The following is a 25628-nucleotide window of genomic DNA, read 5'->3' as shown; positions in this document are numbered from 1 at the left end:
TCATGTGCCTTGCACATGAGGGCATTCTTGTCATTTCATCTCTCCAAAGACTATTGAGTAAATAACTTATATCAAAGGACCATTTCTCTCTCTAAACTCTCTCTCTCTCTCTTCTCTCTCCCCTCTCTTCTCTTTCTCTCTCTGTAATGCCTCGTATTTCTGCATTTCTAATTTTTTTAGAAAATTCGTATTCACTTTTTATTTTAATATCCGCAGTCGAAATCGGACCGAAAAAACGGATTAAAACGACAAACGACGCATTTTCACACGCTTTTAACGCATTCGACCAACGAATGCATCATACATCGATTTTCGACTCCATTTATGTATTTTTTTTATCCTAAAATAATATCCTACAACATTTCACGACGTTTGGGTTCGAAAATGGGTCTTGAAAAGGTGATCGAGCCGCTCTAAAACGTATGAACCGGGCCATTGGGCCTTGGGCCCAACTTACCAAACCCTACCCTATTTAAACTTAAACACACACACACACACACACACACACCGCATACACACTCCCTCTCTCGTTCTTACTCCGGTGACCTGAGGTTCTTCCGGCGACCCCCTCCGACGTCGATCTTCCGGCCGGCCATGTAAGACCCATAATTAATAAAAACAATATTTTGATACTTTGTGGAAAATAGGTTTGGATTTAAAAAAAAAAACTATACTCAATATGACATCATTTTCATATACTTGAATCACCAGTTGGTACAAACCTACATACACGGCGTGCAAGGATTTTTATGAAATTTCTGCATGACCCGTTCGTTTAACGAACAACCCTTACAAAAACCAAAACCTGTGTTAATAACCAATGCTTCATAACCAACATAACTTTTTAAAACATTGATGAACTAGCAATATGCTAAAACAAAATACACTAGAGTATAAAAGACCAGACTCGCTAGGTTTAATAACCAAAACATATAATTGTTGGACAAATCACAACCCAATCCTCCTCTTATGGACCCGCTCCCAAGACTTGATCATTCCTGCCTTAGATCAGCCAAATTCTTAACCACATTCAACTTGAGTAACTCGTAGGTCACTCCCATCGTTCTTTTGTCATTTAATTCCAGCTTATTAACTCAGATATTATTTCATTTATCCCTAGCTGCTCAGTGTCCCATCTGTTCTTGAAGTCCATTTCCCATATTAGAATCACTAAATCCATTTACTCTTCACTTGTAATTCACCTAAGATGTACAACGCCATAAGTTAGTCATAACAACGTTTGGATTTGTTAATAAAACATCTGTATTTAATTAACGCAATTTATAAAGCGTGACAACAAGGCTCCTAAACTCCCAAATACGGGATTCAAACTTCCTTATGTTTAAGCTTGCATAACAGCTTTCTCCGCGTACTTGCTAAGTACGCGACTCACAAACCTGCAGTCAAATAATCATTATCTCGATCCCCTTTTAATGTTAAAAAATCCCATATTTGATACTTACCACCCCTTGGTTTAATCCATCAACCCTGTTTCCAATAATCTTGTCCCTATTAGTTCCAATTCCTTTACTTCATATATTAGAGAAAACTAAATATATATAAAGATCACATACCTTATACTCAATACTCAATATTAACGATCTTGTGGTAAGTCTACACTACTTATTACTCCTAATATCTGCATCTTTCTCCCATCACCTTGTTTATGATTTAATTATACTAATAAACTCGGATATTTATATCATCGACAATAATTACCATTATCACACAACTTCGTACTAACATTAACTCTCCTTTACAATTCTTACCGCACACCATATAGATATTTTCACAAAGATATTTATACATTTAATAAAAATACTACTTGAGTGAAGCATCACTCACCTTTTCCCATAGAGGTGTTGTCGTCCATGCCATCCTTTTAACCCGTTGTTTCCCATCTATGTCATACCTCCTAAACAACAAGTCAACTTGCAAATCGTTTGAACATATAACGACCATTCACCCCCTTTTTAATACCGAAGTATTATTATCCAACTTGTTATATGTGTTCTTGACGATTTTGAGGTCAACCCTAGCCATTTGACCCGTTTTCACCCATTAGTGCAAGTGCTTGCAATGCTCTTGAAGCAAGTACTTTAAACACTTCTAATATACTAAGTTAGATACAAATAAACAATTAGAACTAACCATTTACGTTTAGTTCCAACGTGTTCAAACAACCTTCTTTATTTTGTTTTACAAAAACTTTATTTTAGTGCACCACTATTCTGCGCAACTGTTGTATTCGGCCTATTAGACCCTTGTACAATTTTAATTGGTTCGACATCTTCAAATTTGATATGTAAAACATTCTTATATCTTTTCAACTCAAAAAAAAAAATCACCCCAATTGGAATTTTCTATGATTTTATATGATTTTCGGAAGAAACAGGACTGGTTCATAAACCAACTAATAATTCAGCTTTAAACCAATCTACTAAGCTGTTTTGTACTGCAGTTTTCATGTATTTGTCATTCTTATTTCCTGTCATTCTAAACATATTTAGAAAATATACTCCTGGTGCTTTCCAACCATATAAAGAACACCCCAAACGGACACTCGGTTGATTTTATATGATTTTTCGAAGTCTGCCCAAAATCTGAATAAAAAGCTGCGAAAATCATGTTTATAGTGCTTCTAACTTCGACCCAAACCATAAAATGCAGCCCTCTTTCATGGTTAAAACTTATGTTAACTCTTAGAAAGGGTTAGGAATATCAAAAACATTAATTATATATCAATGGATGGCAAAACATTACAAATTTGCAAACAATCATTCCAAAACCATCAAATTTCCAAAATCCCCAATTTAAATTAAGAACCCTAATCTTCATAGATCAAGTACAACCATAGCTAATCATCAAGGAGGTAATTACAACTCACTAACATCAACATAAAGTCATAAAATTCAGATTATAGTCATATCTTGTTCAATTAAACAAGAAACCCTAACATGCATATTAATCAACAATGGAGTCTCTAAGTATCATCAACATGAAATAACTATGATTGAATCATCTATAACTTATGAAATTGATCATCTATCACCAAAATCCTTAACTTTCATCATGATTACACTTTCAACTTAAGAACACATGAAAATCTAGGGTTTTTGTATAGATATTACTTACCAGGCTTCTACATAACAGAGGATGTTCATAAGTTCTTCAATTTCTTTAATCAATCACCTAAAATCGATGTATTGAAGCTTCCCATCGATTTTCTTCTTGAACCATGGCTCCCATAGCACCCGTACAAACATACGTATCTTTTTTTTCTGGAATTCTCTACACCTCAGGTTAATAGAGAATCTTTCACAATTTCGCAAGATAAGCCCCTCCATTTTCAAACCTCTTTATTCTTACAATCCTTGTTAAGTTTTATAACTCTACCATATTTTAAATACTAAATGAAGCTTAACTTGGTAAACAAGGTTAAGCTATTTAAATTAAGTCATTAAATTCTCAAATAGAATTGCTCATTTTATAATTAATTAGTTCAACATACATAAAATGCTACATAAATCAAGATGTGTCAATATATGAACATCCCCAAATTTGGGATGTTATAGGCCACATAAACACCCTTCAACCCTTCTCTCTCTTTCACAGACCTGACTCCCCATCTTTCTCACTCTCGCTCGTTCCTCTCCCTCTTGGTTCAGCACCGGCCGACCACCACTTGGTGGCGGCACACGGCAACCGGCAGCGCCGATGACGAAGATAATGATGACGCTGGTCGATGATGAAGACGATGGTGGTTGTGGTGACCGGCGGCGATAGTGGCGTCGGGACGTGGCGGCGATGACTCGGAATCGAGTTCGAGATCGAGCTTGGGTTTCTGGTTTGGGTTTTCCAAGCTGGTTCGCTTCGAGTTTCCGGTTTGAGTTCAGGTCTGTTCTTGTTTCGGGTCATGTTTCTCCGACGCCAGCATCGGTTTGGTTAGAGTTTTGGTTTGTTTCAGTTCAGGTACGAGTTATGGTTTATTTGGTTCAGTGATTCAAACCTGGTTCGGGTTCATTTTTTTTCATTTGGGTTCGTTTCAGGTCAAAACTGGTAAGATAGTCAACTTGGTCAACTGTCGGGTCAACCTTGGTCAAAGCTGGTCAACTGAGGTCTCGGTGCAGTCTGGTTTCGGGTTCGGGTCATCGGGTTAAACACGAGACTTGGTATTTTAACGACGCAAATATTTCAGTTATATATTTTTGTATTTTGTTATCACGTAACCGCACTATATATAATTTGTTTATAAAAATACATAGAAATATATATATTTATTGTCACACCCCGATATTTCCACATATTACCAGTGAGCCCGGTGGGGAGTATCGTGACGTAGTTGATATCATCATAGTCAATACACACAATATAGTGGCACAGCGGAAGGCTTGGTATTTAAATACTATTACAAACCATAGTGTCCGAGTGTCCAAATAAAAGAATATACTGACTTGGTTGTAATAGAGATCCACAGGCGGATCATAAAACAAAATACAAGAAACTGAAATAACAGACTCCAGGCATCTAAGGATTTGCAAGACACTCTTATTTGACACCAAGTAGCTCCAGCCTAATTACGTGAGGTACCTGTCACTTAGTCTTTGGAAAATACGTCAGTTTACACTGGTAAATACAATTAACCGACTCATTTGAAAAGAGTGTATGAAAATTGATTTAGGCACACAAGGCACATACCATTTATAAGTTGGGACAATTATTTAAGATAATCTTGTATACAGTTTTATATGTTTGTCATACATATGGGGCCGGTTTGGAAGCCGGTCATGATTAACCGACTCACCACTATAAAACCCACAAAGGAGTTATCCCCAACATGTGGGTTATTAAGCATTTTGCATCTGTCAGGTGTATGCCTACACCCCGTGCATAAGTCATGGTCATTTACAAATGAAATGAACCAAGGATATCCAGGACACAGTCGTATTAACCCCCAATGTTTAAGTTATCAAACAAAACAGATTAAAACGGGTTATGTAAATTTATTAATCACAATCCGATTAAATGATTTAATACCTGACCAAGCGGTATTATTATAATACCGTATCTCAAGCCCGTATAACGGAAAATAAGTTAAAAGTATTTACCCGAGCAAGATGTGTAAGGGTGTAACTCAGCCGTATATTTCCTAAAGCCTTATGAAAATACCTTCTACCAAAGCTACTCAATCTATATGGAAGGTTTATTAACCTATTAGGATACTAATGGGTCTTTATTTAAGTCAAAGACTTAGACCGGTTAGTTTGAAAGATACTATTCGGTTCTAAACGCTGGATTAAGCGGAGACTGGAATGGAATGTGATTTAGACTCGACAAGTTTGGATACTTGTATAATATGGGTAAACTAAACACATCCTGGATTTTGAAGATTAAATGATAAGGTTAAACCCATTTCGGCTAATTTATGTAAACTAGTTACAAAAACTGTACCGAATGCATAAAATGCTTAACGGGTAACCAAATGAATTATATACAGGTCTCATATGTTATTATGCTTAAAATATGTTAATACATCAGTAGGATGTTAACATGTTTGCCCAAAAAGTATTTAAAACCAATTTAAGTCCCACAGGGGCATTTTAGTTATTTTAATGTTTATAAAAGAGATTTAATAGTAAATTGAGGTTCTGGTCTAAAACATTCAGTAAAGATATTTATTTTATCAAGTTACATCAGTAAGATATCATACATATGTGAGGTTTACCATTTATGGCCAAACTATGCCCCGAAAGGGCATTTTGGTCATTTCACATATGCTTTTAAGGACATTTTTGGAAGTCTGAGTTCATAACTTATACCTACTGTAATAATATTAAAATTTATTTAGAAATTCAGTAGGTAACAAGTCTTAGGTGTTTAATATGGTTTTAAACCATATTATGCACTTAATTGTCGTAAAAATCGCTAATTGACGATAATTAAGATGTTTATGGAAATCTGAGATTTTGATCAGTCTTAAGTGTTCCAAATATTTTATTTAATATATAATATCAGTAGGAAAAGGTTTGGCATTCAAATCATATGTAAATCTCATTTTATGCATGAAAAGGGTATTATAGTCATTTACCGAATTATACAAGAACTCAATGATATGGTCAGTTTATAATCTGACCAAAAATCCTAAAAATCCCTAAAAATAATATCTTAATAGTAGGTAATGAGTTTTGGGTCAAAATCCATGTTTAAACATGCCTTATGCAAAATAGCGTAATTTAATTAATAAAAAGTTTCAATTTACGATATCTTGCATAACTTTATTTTGAGACCAGAAACTAATGTCAAATTTTCGGGACATACTTATATCTTAGTAATAAAGCTTTTTGTCCTCTCACATTTTCAAAAATCTCGTTTATATGACATAAGGGCAAAATGGGCATTTATAAGCATATTAACGGAAACTAGCATATAATCCAATATATAAGTGACCAGGTAATATAACTCCAAAGGGTTATACTACAACATAATGTGGTCCTAATGGAAGCTTAAAACATAGAAGAATTAAGCTTAATCGGGTCAGAACTGAACGTCAAAGCAAAAGTCAAGCTTTTGCGACTTTCGGTTGCGAACCGACCCTAAACTCAGAATTGTCAGGTTGAACCTGTTTGAACATGTTCTAATAATAATTACCAAGTTATTAGAGTGTTAAAATATAATTTATAACCATTGTATTATTAGTTTTAATTATTATTTATAATTCTGTCCAGTTTGACTTTTTAACTAAATAGTTTGACCCGACAATTAACTAAGCAAACGAAACAATTAGGAGGTGCCCTTTTAAGGGTTAATCACCTACCTAATTATGGTCACATAACCACATTCATCTCGAACAGTGGCTGGACCATTTGGGTTTAAACCGAAGGTCAAAGTCAGATTACGATAACTTTGACTTTTCGGTTTTTAAATTAAAAACTGAACTAAAGAGGGGGCTTAAGACACTTACAAAGGGTCCTAGCAATCTTTTCTACAAGAACAAGCTCCCTTTTTTTTATCAGGAACCAGTAGATGAGGGAGTACAGAAGATTCAAGTGTTATATGCAAATGAAATGTTTCATCACAAGGCCTATTTATACTTGAATGCCATGATCAAGGATCATCACAGTTGTAATGGAAGTGTTTAGGATCACCCAAGGTGTCCTAGTGGTATTACAAAACCAACAACAAGCTCCTGGTATCGATTTGGAGGTGTTTGAGTCGGTTATGTGCAGAAACCTGTAGCTGGCAACATAAATCTGAGCTGGGCAGTCTGTCGCGGGCCGCGTAGGATTCAAAGGGGGTCTACGCGCCCTGCGATGTCCTTGTTTTCTGGTTAATAATGTTTCTGCTTTGGCAGTTTCAGTCCCTGGTCCTTTGTAACTTTTATTAACTTCATTTTTGGCATAAGAGGCCCTTGTAGTTAGTTTGTAGAGGATCATGGGAGTATAATTGTCAAACCCCTATTTTCCACGTGTCACCGGTGGGCCCGGTGGGGGTTCCGTGACGTAGTTGATATCGTCATAGTCAAACAATACAAAATATAAATGCACAGCGGAAGCAAAAGATAGATTTATTTCAACCAAATAAATTGTAATATCAAGTATCACAAATAGTTGAAATAGATCCACAGGCGGATTAAAAACAAAGAGGAAACTTTTATTCAACAGACTTCATGCATCCTAAGTTTGCGAGACTTTTATTGATGCTAAGGAGTGGCCAGCCTATTACGCGTAGTACCTGCACTTTTGAAAAGGTTTAAAATTGATTTGAATGCCCATGGCACAAAACTTTTTATAACTTGGGATAATTATTTGCTTATAATCTTGTAAAAGAATTACATGTTGTTATGCGTTCAGTTGTCCGGGTCGTGCCGGGTTAAAGATTAATAGACACACCACTTAGTATAATTCCGCCGCGAGACTTCTCTCATACCGACGATTATACTTTATTGATTTGAATGCACTACGAGTGTACGCGTACACCCATGTGCTAAGGTCGTGGCCATTCTTTGAATGATGCCAAGGATATCCGGGACATGGTCATTAAACCCCTAAGGCGTTAAACAAACAAAACAACATTTTCAAACGGGTCATTTTGACAACACTTAACCACCGACCGGTTAAGGTCAATTACCCGACCAAGCGGTATTTTATATACCGTACCCCAAGCCCGTATAAGGGAAAATAAGTTAAACGTATTTACCTGAGCTAAATATAGATTTAATCCCAACCGTGTCAAATCAGCAAGTACAGATAGCTTTTACTGGGCTCCTATATCTGGAATGAAGGTTTTAATAACCTATTAGAATCCTAACGGGTCTTTTAATTTAGCCTAAGCTTAGACCGGTTAGTTTTAAATGAAGATTACGGTTTAAACGCACGAAAAGGCGAAGACGTTTTAGAATGTGGTTTTGACCCGACAAGCTTGCATGCTTGTTTAATATGGGTAACTTAATCACATTCTGGATTTTGAGACAGAAATGATATGGTTTGACCCGTTTCGGCTAAAATGGGTAAACTAGTTACATAAGCCGATCCGAACGCGTAAAGTGCGTAACGAGTAACCATAAGAGTCATATACAAGTTTCCTAAGTTAATATGCCTTAAACATGTTGTGATATCGGTAAGATACCTTCCATTTTGGTCATTTTAAAGGGTGTAAAAGAGTTTAATTAATATTCTGATTTACAGGTCTGAATAAATCAGTAAATATACTCATTTTATTAAGTTATAACAGTAGGGTATTAATCATATATGAAATTTATCAATCTTAATCATTCTAGGCACCGTAGGGGCGTTTTGGTAATTTCACATATGCCTAAAAGGTCAAAACTGGAACTCTGAGTTTAAAATATTTGCCTACGGTTAGAATATAAAAATTTACTGAATACATCAGTAGGTTTCAACCCGATATGCTTAAAAAGGTTCTAGTACATACTTACGTGCTAAAAACGCTTAAAAAGGCGATTTGGAGCCATTTCCGGGTTTGGTATGGAAAGCTGAAATTTTTAAAATTCTAGAAGGCTCAAAATACTTTATTTAGCATATTAGATCAGTAGAAAAAGGTTTGGGGTCAATAGGATTTATAAAACTCATTTTATAGTCAAAAAGGGCAAAACCAGCATTAACCGAATTAAGCTTAGAACACTAAGTTATGCTCAGCCTAAAATTAAATAAAAATCTTTAAAAATCCCAAAATATTATTTTATATCAGTAGGTACAAAGTTTTGTATAAAAAATTGGGTTTAGATAGGCTATATGCAATTTACGCTATTTAATTACCAAAGAAGCTTCTAATTACGCTAATGAGCATAACTCTTAATCTACACCTCAAACTGACCTCAAATTTTAGGTGCAAGTTTATAAATCAGTAGCTAAGGTGTCTACCCTTTTATATTTTCAAAAATCATATTTTAAGGTCATTTGGGCATAATGGTCAACACATAAGCATTTAACGGAAACATGCATGTGAATAGGATGTCTAGTGAACCAAGTTGTATAATCACAGAAGGTTATACTAACATGAATATAGGTCCAAAAGAAGCTCTAAGGCAATCCTAAACTTGGCTTAAACGGGTCAGAACTGAAAGTCAAAGCAGAAGTCAAACTATGCGACTTTCGGTTCCAAACCGAGCCTAAACTGAAAATTGTCGAGTTGAACATGTTGGGACATGTTCTTACATTAATTACCAAGTCATATTAATGATCAAACAGGTTGCATGTATCCTACATTGCTAATTATGCATTAATTTGGAAATAAGCATTCTGTTGACTTTTTAAACTAAGCTTTGACTCGACAATTAACATAGTTAGAGTGAGAATCTGAAAATACCCTTTTAAGGGTTTATTACCCACATAATTACCTACTCAAAGGTATTTTTAATTCGTGATTTGACTGGATAAATTTTAATTAATCACGAAGTCAAACCTTAATTACGACGGTTTGACTTTTAGCTAATTAGCTAAGCTAAAACGAATTAAGAAGGGTTAAGGACACTTACAAGAGTCCTAATTAGGATTAGGGATCACTAAGAAGTTGGCTTGATGTCCAGAGAGCTCCAGAGATGAAGTTGTGAACTTTTGCAAATGAATGAACAACATTGTTACAACTAGAAGCTCTTATATAGTAAACTTGATTCAACAAGATCATGCCAAGCCATCCTACAGATGACATGGGATCATTACAGGTGCCCCCTATGCATGAAATACCATTGGGGCAGCCCCTGGTATAAGAAACAAGCTTTTTAAGTCGGTTAACAGCCTTAACAGGCACCTGTCCACGTTTTCTGTTACTGGGTTGTTCTCGCGGGCCGCGTAAGTCCATAAGGGACTCTTACGCGGGCCGCCTGGCCTGTCAGAACCAGCCAAACAAGTTTAAAGAATTGCATTTCAGCCCCTGGTCCTTTGTAACGTGGTTTTAAGTCCTATTTTTGCTATTTCAGCCCTCTAACCTTATTTTTAAGGTCTTTAGGACCTTTACTAACTTTGTTAAGTCCCTTGTTAACTTTGTGATCACCCGAAAGACCTTGAATTTCATCGTTGACGCTTTTAACCCTTCGTACACGAATTTGATCATAACTTTCTCATACGATAACGAAACTTTATGAAATTTTTACCACATATTCTAGTGAGTATAATTTACCGTCACAAAGCTTCGGGTCTGCTAAAAGGTCACTCAGAGGTATACTTTACACATGTTGACACATTTAGCCCCCGTGGTTTGCAATTTCTCACTTTCTTTCATATTTAGCTTCGTATGATCCATGATTTATTCGTTTGAAGGTATAAACATCTTGCGGGGCTAATTTTAAATATATTTATCCATCGTTGACACTTTGGACCCTTATATTTACATAGTTTCCCCGTTTGTCAACTTTAGTCCCTCTAAAGTATTCTTTCACATGTTCAGAGCTTATGACACGTGTTCATACATTATTGGACATAAATTTTCAAGTTGTTACAATAACCAAACTCCGTTAGGCCCAGTTTCGTTAAACGATCACCATAAACATAAGTTTCCTAACATTGACACTTTTAACCCATAATCTTGAAAACTTGTATAACAATCTCGAAACCACGTGAAACTGATATCACTTATTCTTGGGAGTATATTTGAATATTACGAAGCCTCGGGTTCGTTAAAAGGTCACTCAGAGGTTAGAATTAACATGTTGACATGTTTAACCCCTGTAGTTTATAATCTTTTGATTAGTTTCATAAACGGCTTCTTATATCCAAGTTATTACTCGTTTAAGAATATATCCTTCGTATATGGTCATTCAGAGGCACAAGTTTGGCATGTTGACACTTTTAGTCTCTTTGGTTTCATATTTTCATCGTTTGTTAACTTTAGTCCTTCAAACTCAATCTTTCACATGATTAGGATTTAGGACATGTGTCTTCACATAATTGGACACGTTTTTACGTGGTGTTACATCCTCACCCCTTTAAAAGAAATCTCGACCCCGAGATTTATTGAAACAAGTGAGGGTACTTCTGTCGCATAGTGGACTCAACTTCTCACGTATACTCAGGGCCTCTACGGGCATCCCATTTAATTTTCACTATAGAAATGTGCTTCCTTCGGAGCTTTTTAATCTGTCGATCCTTGATCGATATAGGTCTTTCAACAAACCTCAGGCTTTCATCAATCTATACGTCTTTATGAGACATTGCTAATAATTCATCAGCTAGACATTTCTTTAGATTACAGATGTGGAACACATTGTGAATCCCACTAAGCTCCTCAGTCAAGTTTAGCTTGTAAGCTACACTGCCGAGACATTCGATAATCTCGAATGGTCCAATATACCTCGGGCTTAATTTGCCCTTCTTACCAAAACGCATAACACCTTTCCAGTGTGACAATTTTAGTAAGACTTTGTCGCCTACTTCAAACTTTAGAGGTTTTCGCCTCTTATCAGCATAACTTTTCTGCCTATCCCTGGCAGCCTTTAAGGACTATATCAGGTCCTCATAACTGAGCTTTTCCTACTTCCGCCCAATAAACAGGCGTTCTGCATTTCCTTCCATACAATGCCTCAAAAGGCGCAGCCTGAATGCTAGTATGGTAACTATTATTATAGGAGAACTCGATCAAAGGTAGGTGGTCATCCCAGCTACCACCCAAATCAATAATGCATGCACGAAGCATGTCTTCCAAAGTTTGAATTGTACGCTCACTTTGTCCATCTGTTTGAGGATGGTAAGTAGTACTAAAATTCAAACGAGTGCCTAATGATTGTTGGAAACTTTTCCAAAAGTGAGAGGTGTATCTAGTATCTCTATCGGATATAATAGATACCGGCACTCCGTGGAGAGATACAATCTTATCCACGTATAACTGAGCTAGCTTGTCGAAGCTATGAGTCTCCTTGATGGGTAAGAAATGTGCTGACTTAGTCAGTCTGTCAACTATGACCCATATAGTATCATTTCCATGCCTTGTTTTAGGTAACTTGGTTATAAAATCCATGGTTACCATCTCCCACTTCGATGTGGGAAGTTCTGGCTGTTGTAGTAGACCTGGTGGCTTTTGATGTTCCGCTTTAATCTGAGCGCATGTCAGACATTTTGCTACATTTGTGGCTATAGATTTCTTCAAACCTATCCACCAATAATTAGCTTTCAAATCTTGATACATTTTGTCGCCTCCAGGGTGAACTGAGTATTTGGAATTGTGAGCTTCCTGGAGGATTATTTCTCAACTTTAGTGCAAACACAACGGCACCCAACTCCAAATCGTGGGTGGTGTAATTCTTTTCGGGCACCTTTGGTTGTCGTGATGCATAGGCAATCACCTTGCCTCTCTGCATAAGTACACAACCCATACCGGTGTGTGAAGCATCACAGTACACGACAAACTCTTCTATTCCTTCGGGCAATGTCAACACCGGAGCATTGCTCAGTTTCTGTTTAAGAATCTCAAAAGACTCTTGTTGTTTTGGACCCCAATCAAATTTCACATTCTTGCGGGTCAGAGTAGTCAATGGTGCAGCTATCCTCGAGATGTTCTCAATGAATCTTCTATAATAACCAGCTAATCCCAGAAAGCTGCGAATTTCTGTTGGTGTTTTTGGTGCCTCCCAGTTCATAATGGCTTCTATTTTAGCGGGATCTACTTGGATACCATGCTCGCTCACAACATGTCCAAGGAATTGGACTTCGCGAAGCCAGAACTCACACTTTGAGAATTTAGCATACAGCTTCTCATGCCGTAGCAATCCTAATACATCGAAGATGTTTCTCGTGCTCAACTTGACTACGAGAATAGATAAGTATGTCGTCAATAAAGACAATGACAAACTTATCTAAGTATGGCTTGCAGACTCGATTCATGAGGTCCATGAATGCTGCAGGTGCATTAGTGAGCCCGAAAGGCATCACCAAGAATTCATAATGGCCATATCTTGTTCTGAATGCTGTCTTAGGTACGTCTTCTGTTCGAACCTTGAGTTGATGATATCCTGATCTCAAATCGATCTTCGTGAAGAAGCTTGCCCCTTGAAGTTGGTCGAATAAGTCGTCGATCCTGGGTAATGGATAGCGATTCTTAATCGTTACCTTGTTTAGCTCATGGTAATCAATGCATAAACGCATTGATCCATCCTTCTTCTTCACAAGCAAAATAGAAGCTACCCAAGGCGAAGAGTTGGGTTGTATGAAACCCTTTTCCAATAAATCATCCAATTGAGTCCTGAGCTCTTTCATTTCTGTAGGCGCTAGACGGTAAGGAGCTCGTGAAATTGGTGCTGATCCAGGCAGAATGTCTATCCTAAATTCGACTTGCCTCTCAGGAGGTAATCCAGGTAATTCATCCGAAAAGACATCAGGGTATTCAGAAATAATTGGGATATCTTCAATCTTGGGTTTAGGGTCATTTACTGTCACTTGTGCCATGTAAATGACACATCCGTTCTTCAGACACCTCGAGGCTTTAAGTATAGAAACATTGTCGGGTAAACCATATTGTGTATCTCCATGAATGGTGACTGACTCACCATATTGGGTTTTGATGCTAATAAGCTTTTTATCGCAGGCAATTTGGGCTTGGTAATGCGATAACCAATCCATGCCTAAAACTACATCAAACCTGGCTAATTTCATTGGCAAGAGGGATAGCGGGATAGAATGATTTTTAATGGATGTAGCGCATCCATCAAGAAGAGTTGAAGCAGTTTCTAAGGTACCATCTGCGAGCTCTACCTTATATTTTATGTCTAGAGTTTTAATAGGCAGATTCAGTAATTTACTAAACTTATGGTCTACAAAAGACTTATCAGCACCTGAATCAAATAAAACTCTAGCATAAATATCATTAATGAGGAAGGTACCTGTTATGACGTTATCGTCGTTCACCGCCTCCCTTGCATTCATCTGAAAAACCCTAGCATTGGTTTTCTTTGCCTCATCAGGCTTCTTGGCGTTTTTAGGGCAATTAGTCTTGATATGCCCTTTTTCATTGCAACCATAACAGGTTGCATCCTTCATGTTTCGGCACTCAACGATCTTGTGCCCTTTCTTCTTGCAAATTCCACAAGGTTTAGCTTGTGGATCCTGGTTGCACTTTCCAAAGTGCCTCTTGTTACATGTTTTACATCTGGGCTTGTCATCCAACCGCCTCTTCTTGAAACCAGAGTTTCCTTTCTTCTTTTTGTTTGAGTGATGGGACTGATCATCCTCCCTCTTTCTTTTCCCCTCCTCGGTGGTTTTCTTTGATTTACTCCTTACAACATCAAGAGTAAGTGACAAAGATAGATGTACAGCAGATCTATGTGTAGCAGGCTTAGAAGCCTTGACATTTCCTTTAATCTCAGGGGCTAATCCACCGATAAACGCGCAATGCGTTTGGGTTCTGGGGTGACCAAATACGGCACAAGCCTAGACATTGAGTTAAAACTGGTCACATAAGACCTGCAATCTAAATCCTTCATCACAAGAGTGAGGAAGTCAGTCTCTATCCTTTCCACTTCATGCTGAGGACAGTAAGTGTCCTTCATAAGATCAACAAATTGATTCCAGGAAAGGTTATACAGAGGAACCTTTCTTGTGGATTGCACCAAAGCTTTCCACCAAGTTAAGGCGTCGCCTTTGAAAGTCTGAGATACAAATTTAACGATGTCCTCCTTCGCACACCCGCTGATATCAATAACAGTTTCCATTTCATCCAATCATTTCATACAATCGATGGCTCCCTTTTCTCCCTTGAAGTCTCTTGGTTTACACGAGATGAAATATTTATAAGTACAACCTTTGTTGTACTTTGGAGCCTGATTGACAACAACTTGTCTCTGTGGTTCACTCTTTTGATTGGATGAGTGGCGAGACTCATCCTTTTTCAGTGTAAGTGAATGCGATAGGGGCTTTGATTGAGTCTTAGACCGAACATGACTCGGTGCTTTAAATATTTTATCTACAGCTTGAGCAACTGCTGTGTCAATCATTGCTTGTAATTCAGCACCAGTAACATTTATCCTGGCATCATTATTGTTTCCTTCTACCGGATGGCTGTTAACTTCTTCCGAGCCAGCCATGATTTGATTACTAAAATCAAACAATAATGATTTATTTAGATTATATAACAAATCTTCGCATCTGATGATTAAATGGTCATGGTATTTAATAAACCATATAGACCATAAGTCAAATGATTTGCCTAGGCTACAAATGAACCATTATTGGCAATCAAGTAGGATATAATCCTTTACATTTATCAGATAGGGGACACAAGTCACGACTGTCAATGTCTTAAATACATTTTCATATAGCACAAAAGGCTCGTCTCGAAGGACATTTAAAACATAATCAACGATCGCTTGATTCAGTGATTTTTAATGGTCGAACATAGTTCGTCGCCTTTTTGACAAGAAGTTTATAAAACTATCATTGTCATGAATACACCTTCGCCCAGAGGTATACATCTCAAATGGATGTTTTGATGTATAAATCATATTTGATGTTTAATAGCCATGATTCATATTGATCATATTGGCCATGAAGGTGGCTTGGAAGAATCCAAGTACTTTGTGGAAGCTAGTGTGGTCTCTCAAATCACACTGCCAGGAATGTTAGCATGTTTTCGGATGTTAATAAGGAATCACTTTCTTAAGAAGGTTGTACTATCATAGCCATTAATATTGGCTAGGTTATACCTTTAAGAATATCTTTTGGAATTGCTTTGGCAGATCATTCTAAAAATTGAAATGATATTGGCAAAATGATGTAATAAAATACACATATAAAATTTCCAAAAGAAATTTCATTAAAATACTAAGCGATTACATAATATGCCCTAAACGGGTCTTGAAATAACAAACTGTCCACGCAGGGACTACAGAAAAGAAAATAAGTCCACACAGGGACCAAATACAGAAATGAAATGTCCTCGCAGGGACATGATTGAAATTACAATACAAACGAAAATAAAACAAACTTCTACTTCTTTTTGCCCTTTATGAGGTTCGCAAGGCCTTTAAGAAATTTGTTATGCTTTTTATTGTTTTCGTCCGCTTTTTGCTCAACCTGGTCCAACCTCTGTAGGATTTGTTGAGTTTGAATTTGTTGAGGAGGAGGAGGTTGTTGTTGATAACGTGGGTATTGATACCCATGCACAGGATACCCAGTTGGGCAAGGGCTTGATATCCATAATCCGTAGGAGTTGGATATTCAAATGGGTTATACCCAGATGAAGCTGGGTATGTTGGAATTGGGTTTTCAAAACCCACTGGCGGTGGCGGTGGTGCAAAAGTAACTGGTGGGGGATCATCTTCCGGCACTTCGTGTGAAGGTCCACCCAATTGTGGATCTTCGGGAATAGGAGGGTATGTGCCTGAAGCTTGAGGGGAAATAAATCTTGGTCCCCCTCTCACGGACATCCGTGCATTCCTCCTTCGTCTAGGTGGCTCAGGAGGTGGTTATGGTGGTTGTTGAGGTGGTTCCTCAACGGGCAAAGGCGGTGGAGTAACCCGCTTGAAGATACGGTTCCTCCAATGGAGGTTGAGGAGGAGAGTTATGAAAAGAAGGGGTATATTCCCATTGATACGTGTTCCACCTTTCGGCCCATGAATCGGGACCTTGATATGGCAATCCTTGATAAGGAGAACCGCTGGAGATACTGATGGGATTATTTGGTGTCCCGGTTGGCGGCTCTGGATCAGGATCATCATCCATCTCCATATCTTGGGAGAAGTGGTCCTTGGGCCCTAAAGGATTATAACCTAGTGGTTCGTTAATATAATCTGTTGGGTTAAATTAGGCCGGGGAATAAGTTGAGTCTGAATGGTGAAAAGAATGGGAGTGTAAAGAGTGGTATGAATGATGGGAATGGTGAGAATGGTGAGAATCTTGGGAATGGTGAGAATGTTGGGGCTCGTCTTGAATAGGCGGCCCAAAGGAAGGGTGAAACGATGGTGAAGAACTTAACGAGACCGAGTGTCTCGCAGGCTCAAATGAATGTCTCTAATTATCTCGCGAGTCGGAGCTAGTAAAAGACGCTGATGGAGTGCGCCTGTGTGAGGGTCCAGCATTGCTAGATGGTCCCCCCCTCATAGGACCTTTTCCTTTTCCTCGAACGCGCGGCGGCATTTTAATTAACAAATCTGTCAAAACAAGTAAAACAAAACATAAACGACAAAAGGAAAAATTAAGAATAATCCTAGGTCATTTGCCTAGACACGAAAGTCTAAGGAACGTGCTTATTGTGTCATTGAGATTAAACACAAAATGCTAGTGTTTAATTCACTCAATGTTGGCTCTGATACCAACCTGTCACACCCCGATATTTCCACAAATTACCGGTGGGCCCGGTGGGGGAGTATCGTGACGTAGTTGATATCATCATAGTCAATACACACAATATAGTAGCACAGCGGAAGGCTTGGTATTTAAATACTATTACAAACCATAGTGTCTGAGTGTCCAAATAAAAGAATATACAGACTTGGTTGTAATAGAGATCCACAGGCGGATCATAAAACAAAATACAAGAAACTGAAATAACAGACTCCAGACATCTAAGGATTTGCAAGATCCTCTTATTTGACACCAAGTAGCTCCAGCCTAATTACGTGAGGTACCTGTCACTTAGTCTTTGGAAAATAGTCAGTTTACACTGGTAAATACAATTAACCGACTCATTTGAAAAGAGTTTATGAAAATTGATTTCGGCGCACAAGGCACATACCATTTATAAGTTGGGACAATTATTTAAGATAATCTTGTATACAGTTTTATATGTTTGTCATACATATGGGGCCGGTTTGGAAGCCGATCATGATTAACCGACTCACCACTATAAAACCCACAAAGGAGTTATCCCCAACATGTGGGTTATTTAGCATTCTGCATCTATGCCTACACCCCGTGCATAAGTCGTGATCATTTACAAATGAAATGAGCCAAGGATATCCAGGACACGGTCGTATTAACCCCCAATGTTTATGTTATCGAACAAAACAGATTAAAACGGGTTATGTAAATTTATTAATCACAATCCGATTAAACGATTTCATACCCGACCAAGCGGTATTATTATAATACCGTATCCCAAGCCCGTATGACGGAAAATAAGTTAAAAGTATTTAACTGAGCTAGATGTGTAAGGGTGTAACTCAGCCGTATATTTCCTAAATCCTTATGAAAATACCTTCTACCGAAGCTACTCAATCTGTATGGAAGGTTTATTAACCTATTAGGATACTAACGGGTCTTTATTTAAGTCAAAGACTTAGAGCGGTTAGTTTGAAAGATACTATTCGGTTCTAAACGCTGGATTAAGCGGAGACCGGAATGGAATGTGATTTAGACCTGACAAGTTTGGATACTTGTATAATATGGGTAAACTAAACACATTCTGGATTTTGAAGATTAAATGATAAGGTTAAACCCATTTAGGCTAATTTATGTAAACTAGTTACACAAACCGTACCGAACGCATAAAATGCATAACGGGTAAACAAATGAATTATATACAGGTCTCATATGTTATTATGCTTAAAATATGTTAATACATCAGTAGGATGTTAACATGTTTGCCCAAAAAGTATTTAAAACCAATTTAAGTCCTGAGGGGCATTTTAGTCATTTTAATGTTTATAAAAGAGATTTAATAGTAAACTGAGGTTCTGGTCTAAAGCATTCAGTAAAAATATTTATTTTATCAAGTTACATCAGTAAGATATCATACATATGTGAGGTTTACCATTTATGGCCAAACTATACCCCGAAAGGGCATTTTGGTCATTTCACATATGCTTTTAAGGACATTTTTTGAAGTCTGAGTTCATAACTTATACCTTGTAATAATATTAAAACTTATTTAGAAATTCAGAAGGTAACAACTCTTAGGTGTTTAATATGGTTTTAAACCATACTATGCACTTAATTGTCGTAAAAATCGCTAACTGGCGATAATTAAGATGTTTATGGAAATCTGAGATTTTGATCAGTTTTAAGTGTTCCAAATATTTTATTTAATATATAATATCAGTAGGAAAAAGTTTGGCATTCAAATCATATGTAAATCTCATTTTATGCATGAAAAGGGTATTATAGTCATTTACCGAATTATACAAGAACTCAATGATATGGTCAGTTTATAATCTGACCAAAAATCCTAAAAATCCCTAAAAATAATATCTTAATAGTAGGTAATGAGTTTTGGGTCAAAATCCATGTTTAAACATGCCTTATGCAAGATAGCGTAATTTAATTAATAAATAGTTTCAATTTACGATATCTTGCATAACTTTATTTTGAGACCAGAAACTAATGTCAAATTTTCGGGACATACTTATATCTTAGTAATAAAGCTTTTTGTCCTCTCACATTTTCAAAAATCTCGTTTATATGACATAAGGGCAAAATGGGCATTTATAAGCATATTAACGGAAACTAGCATATAATCCAATATATAAGTGACCAGGTAATATAACTCCAAAGGGTTATACTACAACATAATGTGGTCCTAATGGAAGCTTAAAACATAGAAGAATTAAGCTTAATCGGGTCAGAACTGAACGTCAAAGCAAAAGTCAAGCTTTTGCGACTTTCGGTTGCGAACCGACCCTAAACTCAGAATTGTCGGGTTGAACCTGTTTGAACATGTTCTAATAATAATTACCAAGTTATTAGAGTGTTAAAATATAATTTATAACCTCTGTATTATTAGTTTTACTTATTATTTATAATTCTGCCCAGTTTGACTTTTTAACTAAATAGTTTGACCCGACAATTAACTAAGCAAACGAAATAATTAGGAGGTGCCCTGACGGGTGGTCCGTTGGACAACCCTTAAATGGTTTAAAAAGATTAAAATTCCATGCTTTACTTGGTTATTTGCTTGAACTTAGTAACTACGAGTGTTCGTGTGTTTTACAGGTAAATCGCTTAATTCGGTTAAATTGGAACCGAGGCTACGATAGATATAAAAAGGCAGCGAGTACATGTGAAGAAGCAGGCATCACATCATGTGGTTTTAGGGTTTTGACAACATAATCATCATCCTAAAATCAACATATCATCATCTCGTGAGTTGGGGTCTTGGAGTTGGTGAGAAAATACAAGACATCATGTGGGCTTGACTTTCATGAAAGATATATCAACATCATCAGCAACATCACATCAATATCATCAATTACATGGGGAGTAGATTTGGAAAGCATTCAAAGGAATAATACTAGTATTACTTTCAGAAAGTCACGTGGACTTTCAAGGCTACACATGGACTCCTCTTTGGGCCGAATAGAAGATAGACACGCATATGAGAGATGGGCCGCACATGGGTTTGGCCGGTTTAGGAAGGTTTGTATTTCTTTGATGGCACATGGTCAGCAAACAAACATCATCATCACATCATCTAAGCCGACATATGCACATGGGCGACAGACCATCTAGGGGGGCTTCGAAACTTGTGAGCTGACTTTGGCATCCATATTGTCAGGTGCACATGAGGCTTTGTTCACAAGACTCTTGGTTGATTGGGCCAACAATACAAGTTGTGGACTAGGTGACATGTATGTTATGGGCGGCTGACTTGTGGAGTTGTTGGATTGGGCCGCAAAGCAACAACATCAAGGATTGGGTTCTGTGGACGGTAAGAAAAGACAACAATGATCATCATCATTTGACTTCTTGGGGCGGCACAAGTGACATTGAGGCACAAAGCAAAACCATCAGGCGGTTGCCGTAAATTACGGTTCCAACGTAATTTACGGTGGACCTGATTTTGGCCTTGGTACTTGCCCTTATGGTGCGATTGGTTGTTGAAACTGTTGTTGTCGCATCGGTGGGCGTTGAGGTGGTCTTTGAAATTGTTGTTGTACATGTTGTGGCCGGACTTGTTGCAATGGAATAGGTGGTTGCATTGGTGGCCCTTGTGGTCTTGGCCGAATGTGTTGTGGTATAAGTTGTTGTTGTGGCATTCCACCAACACTTGCCATCCCTTGAGATTGACTTTGCACATACCCAAACTCCCCTTGATCACCATAACATCCATAAGCGTACCCATCATCATCATACCCCTCAAAATCTTCAAATCCCTCATCATAACCATCTCCTTGAATTCCCGAAGTTTGCCCAAATGGGATGGTTGAATACTGAAAACCCGATTGTTGTGGTCTAAAGGATGAAGTAGTATGCACAATAGTTGAATTTGGTGCAATTGTGAAGGTGTTCTTGAGTGATCTAAACATGAAGACTTTGTTTTTGATTCCAATGGACAAAGGTTCGATTGTGATGATGGTTTGTAACACTATGAGCGGCTAGGTTTGCTTGGTGATCATCTCGGATGTAAGGGTTTATTTGTGACAATTATGTTTGTTCTTTACTTTCTGGAATATTAGACTGTGCATGTGTTGTTAGTTTATTATGGTGTTTGATTGGTTGTTTGTAAATTGTTGATGTATGTTTGATCATAGTTCTAAACCATACGTTCTTGGTGCCGTTGGCAATCGAGATATCATGGGAGGGATTAGGGTTGGATATGTGTTGATTGGTCATCGGGTAACAACCTCGCGTTCTAGGAATCCGAGTACTTAGTTCCCTTTCATCACAAACAATTGATCTTACATGAGCCATGTCTATGTGGTTCTTTCCAGTTGAACATGAACGTTAGTTGTCCCTTAAAACCTGAAACTCGGGATGATCACTATCCTCTTATCTTGTTACAAAACTTAACCTTGATTTGTAATCTAATTTAGTTTAATTTAGTTAATTAAAACCAATCAACCCAAACATTGAAATTTATTTTTCTTTCAATTTAGTTTACTTTAGTGAAGTTAGACATACATCGAGATAGCACATATTCCACAAACTCCCTGTGTTCGATACCCACTTACCGCTAGCTAATTAGTTGTAATTGGATTTAATTTGATGGCCCTGAAACATAGAAAAATAAAAACAGCAAGATCAATATAAAATCCCGGGTTGCCTCCCGAGCAGCGCTAAGTTTCAAGTCTTCAGCCAGACCACGCCACTCCCATTTATGGTGGCTCAAAGAATCGGTTCCTGCCATCTCCAACACTTCCTTGTGCCATTGAGCAAAATGCATCCATCTTGTTTTGACTCGGTGGGTAATCCAATACACTCTCGCTCGCACCAATATGTGTTTCTTCACGGTCCGGTGGGTGCTTTTTTCTCATTCGTGGTAACACATTTTTCATACAATCACTAGACTCATCACCCTTCCTCTCAATGGACTCATAACTAATCCCTCTAGTTTGAACATCAAAATACAACCTACGGTTCTTTTCGGTCATGGTAATAATCTCGTCTCTACAATTAATTTGAGCATTTGCTGCGTATAGAAACGGTCGACCTAAAATTACCCTTTGTTGTGATGCCATATTGGTAGAAGCATAGTCCAAAACTAGGAAATCCACCGGGTATTCAAATTCTCCCAACTGAATCTTAACATTCCTAACCATTCCCCGTGGACGCCTCCAACTTCCATCCGCTAAGCTCACCATGGTGTCTATACCTTCGAGTGGACCAAAGTCGTACATATCGTATAAATCGCTTGGTAGCACACTCACACTTGCCCCGTAGTCCAACAATGCGTGAGGGATTTTTTAATTTTCCCACACGGATATTGCAATTTCTAGTCTTAATCGTACGTTCTTGGTGCCGTTGGCAATCGAGATATCACGGGAAGGGTTAGGGTTGGTTATTGATTAATTGGTCATCGGGAAACAACCTCGCGTTTATTTAATCCGAGTACTTTGTTCCCTTTTATCACTTCAATTATCTATACACGAGTTATGTCTATGTAACTCTTTCTAGTTGGAATTACACACAATTGTTTAAAGAAACTGAAACCTAAGATGGTCATTGTTCTCTCCTAATTTGTTTTACAACCAACATTTGATTTGCAACTAGTTTTTAATTTAGTATTCAAAAACAACAATCCAAACTCTTGAATTTTAAATTCTGCAATTTTGGTTTAATAGTAGTTTAAGTACAAAGCTATACAACCGACATACCTTCCACATACTCCCTGAGTTCGATACCCTCTTACCACTAACTATAGTTGTTTTGGGGATTAAATTTGATAGTGACCACGACATCACGTCAAATTTTGGCGCCGTTGCCGGGGAGTAGTGCGCAACGTGTGTTAGTTTAATAGTTTTGTTTTGTTATTTTCGGGTTTACGTTGGTTGTGTTTAGTGTGCAGGTACTTCAGGTGTATGCATACTAGAGGCTCTCATAGGTCATCACCGCTATCGTTTGATCCGGAAATTGAAAGAACGCTAAGACAAAACAGAGTTTTAGTACGAGAAAACAAAATCGTCGGTTCACCCACTTCACCCATCACACCGAGAAACATCATGGCTGATTCTCAAATTCCACCTACAACGGGTCAATCATCCTCACCCTTTATACCTACTTCCACCCAACCATCACCAAATACCACATTACCTAATACCACCGCTGAATTTACACCATCCAAAGTCACCCAACCAATCACCACTCAAACTGAGCCTACCATCACTTACAATCCATCCACCACAATCCCACCATTATCTCACTTCTTTCCCCCAACTACGGGATCATCCACCTTCACAATTGCACCAAATTCAACTATTGTGCATACTACTTCATCCTTTAGACCACAACAATCGGGTTTTCAGTATTCAACCATCCCATTTGGGCAAACTTCGGGAATTCAAGGAGATGGTTATGATGAGGGATTTGAAGATTTTGAGGGGTATGATGATGATGGGTACGCTTATGGAGGTTATGGTGATCAAGGGGAGTTTGGGTATGTGCAAAGTCAATCTCAAGGGATGGCATGTGTTGGTGGAATGCCACAACAACAACTTATACCACAACACATTCGGCCAAGACCACAAGGGCCACCAATGCAACCACCTATTCCATTGCAACAAGTCCTGCCACAACATGTACAACAACAATTTCAAAGACCACCTCAACGCCCACCGATGCGACAACAACAGTTTCAACAACCAATCGCACCACAAGGGCAAGTACCAAGGCCAAATGGTCCTATTATTCCAAGAGGTAGGTATGGTGTACCAAGGAGACACCTTAGAGAAAATGTGAGGGGCATTGAAGCACATTTTCGGCCGGTAATCACGCAAAACCCTTCACCGGTAGTCATTCCTCATAATGATCAAGGGCGAACATTTGAAGTAAGAACCAACTCTTTGCAAAGTTTACCAAAGTACAAGGGGTTGGCAACGGAGGAGCCTTATTTTCATTTAGAGGCTTATGACTCGATTTGCAACACTCTTGGGAGTCAAGGGTTTTCAGCCGATGATCTTAAATTGGTTTTGTTCCAATTTTCATTGGAAGAGAAGGCGAAAAAATGGTTCTACACGTTACCTTCGGCATCCATATATACATGGGGGGAGATGCAACAAACTTTCTTGGATGAGTTTTACACCGCCCAAAAGACCAACGATGCAAGGAAGGGGTTGAGAAGCTTCCAACAACAACATGGTGAGATGTTTCATGAGGCATTCGATCGTTTCAATATGATGATTAAAAATTGCCCTCACCATGGAATTGAATTGTGGGAGTTGATGAATGCCTTTCACGAGGGGTTGAGTGCCGAAGATGCACGTGATTTGATGTCTATCACCGGTGGGACTTTTGGAACAAACTATGAGAACGATGATTGGGAGTTCTTGGAAAGCATGGCAACTACATCAAAGAGGAAAGCTCAAGCCTCAAGAAGAGCCCGACCGACCACTACCCGACCTCAAGTGCACGCCATAGATGATGGTAATGCTCAAACCACTAACCAAATTTATGATGTTTGTGCTTTGTGTAATGAAATAGGTCATGCGGCTGAAAATTGCAAAGGGATGTTGGAAGGGCAATACGAAGAAGTCCATGCAGTTCAAGGTCAAGGTCAAGGAGGAGGTGGTAGGAACTACAACAACATGAACTCTAATACTTACCACCCCGGGTTGAGGAACCACCCAAATTTTCGCTATGGGAACCGTTCAAATCAAGCTAACCCGAATTTCCAAGGAAACCAAGGATTTCAAAGGCAATATCAAACGGGTCAAAGCTCTTCGGGTGGAAATGAGATGATGGAGATGTTGAAGGCGATGCAAAGTGAAATGCAACGAATGAATCAACGTGATGAGGTTCGGATGCAAAAGGACGAGG

The 25628-nt window shown here is 38.1% G+C and overlaps 1 long non-coding RNA gene and 1 other non-coding gene across 3 annotated transcripts; both read right to left on the bottom strand.

Moving 5' to 3' along the window:
- Positions 1-824: 824 nt before the first annotated feature.
- On the bottom strand, positions 825-3279 carry LOC118480473. 2 transcript variants are annotated; one of them, XR_004862858.1, is made up of 3 exons: positions 3136-3279; positions 1846-2035; positions 825-1202 (listed from the first exon to the last, which is right to left on the bottom strand). It is a non-coding gene; the product is annotated as an uncharacterized LOC118480473 (long non-coding RNA). The 2 variants fall into 2 exon arrangements; XR_004862857.1 differs by having other exon boundaries at positions 1846-3279.
- Positions 3280-24911: 21632 nt separating this feature from the next.
- Positions 24912-25017, bottom strand: LOC118480737. The gene has a single exon (XR_004863714.1). It is a non-coding gene; the product is annotated as a small nucleolar RNA R71 (small nucleolar RNA).
- Positions 25018-25628: the final 611 nt, after the last annotated feature.

Source organism: Helianthus annuus, chromosome 7, assembly GCF_002127325.2.
Source record: "Helianthus annuus cultivar XRQ/B chromosome 7, HanXRQr2.0-SUNRISE, whole genome shotgun sequence".
Lineage (NCBI taxonomy): Eukaryota > Viridiplantae > Streptophyta > Magnoliopsida > Asterales > Asteraceae > Helianthus > Helianthus annuus.
This window is presented reverse-complemented; position numbering and strand designations above follow the sequence as displayed.